Raw genomic sequence first — 580 nt, 5'->3', positions numbered from 1 at the left:
TTTGGGGTTTAGTTTAAGCCAAATTATTTTCCTGTCCTATACGTTTGTGTGTGTGTGTGTGTGTGTGATGGCCTGAGACGTGTTCAGGATATTCTTTGTGAACTGGTGCACTCTACACACTGTGTGGTGTGTGTGTGTGTGTGCGGTTTGCCAGCTGTTCATGGGAAAAGGGACTTCAGAGGGCATCAACAGCCGAGACCTCGGGGGTCAACCCGTTTGAGAAAACAAGACACGACACACAAGTCGGTGAACTTATCCTTGTTTATGTTAAAAGGCAAGAGTACTTAAAACAATTCCTCAGTGGGTACATTTCAATGGTCCATGTTTATGTACAAAAATAAATTACATCTAACATCAGTGTAGTGCTCTCTCTGTGTGTGTGAGAGTGTGTGTGTGTGTGTGTGGACACACACCTTCCCAAGCTTCCTCCGGCACTCCCAGGACGCGAGGCTCGCGAGCTTCGTCCGGCACGCCAGAGCCGCGTCTCCTGGGAGCACTCAGTCACGTCAACCTCACCATGAATCAACTCCTACAAGTCTATTATCGACAGGCGAGCCGGGGCCCGCACGCGGGCGGCCAT

The 580-nt window shown here is 50.0% G+C and overlaps 1 protein-coding gene across 1 annotated transcript in view; it reads right to left on the bottom strand.

Moving 5' to 3' along the window:
• Positions 1-247: 247 nt before the first annotated feature.
• The window catches only part of inpp5l (inositol polyphosphate-5-phosphatase L), a 43699-nt gene continuing 43366 nt past the window's right edge, over positions 248-580 (bottom strand). The window contains exon 16 of the mRNA XM_076271129.1: positions 248-580. This exon is cut by the window's right edge and continues 3155 nt beyond it. The gene's annotated coding sequence lies outside the window, so the exon portion shown is untranslated.

Source organism: Alosa pseudoharengus, unplaced genomic scaffold (genome assembly GCF_046254945.1).
Source record: "Alosa pseudoharengus isolate Yale_2024_CS ecotype anadromous, Long Island Sound unplaced genomic scaffold, YU_APseudo_1.1 YU_APseudo_1.1_scf_6, whole genome shotgun sequence".
In the NCBI taxonomy this organism is placed as follows: Eukaryota; Metazoa; Chordata; class Actinopteri; order Clupeiformes; family Clupeidae; genus Alosa; species Alosa pseudoharengus.
The sequence above is the reverse complement of the archived record's forward strand: the minus strand, read 5'-3'. Positions and strand labels throughout refer to the sequence as shown.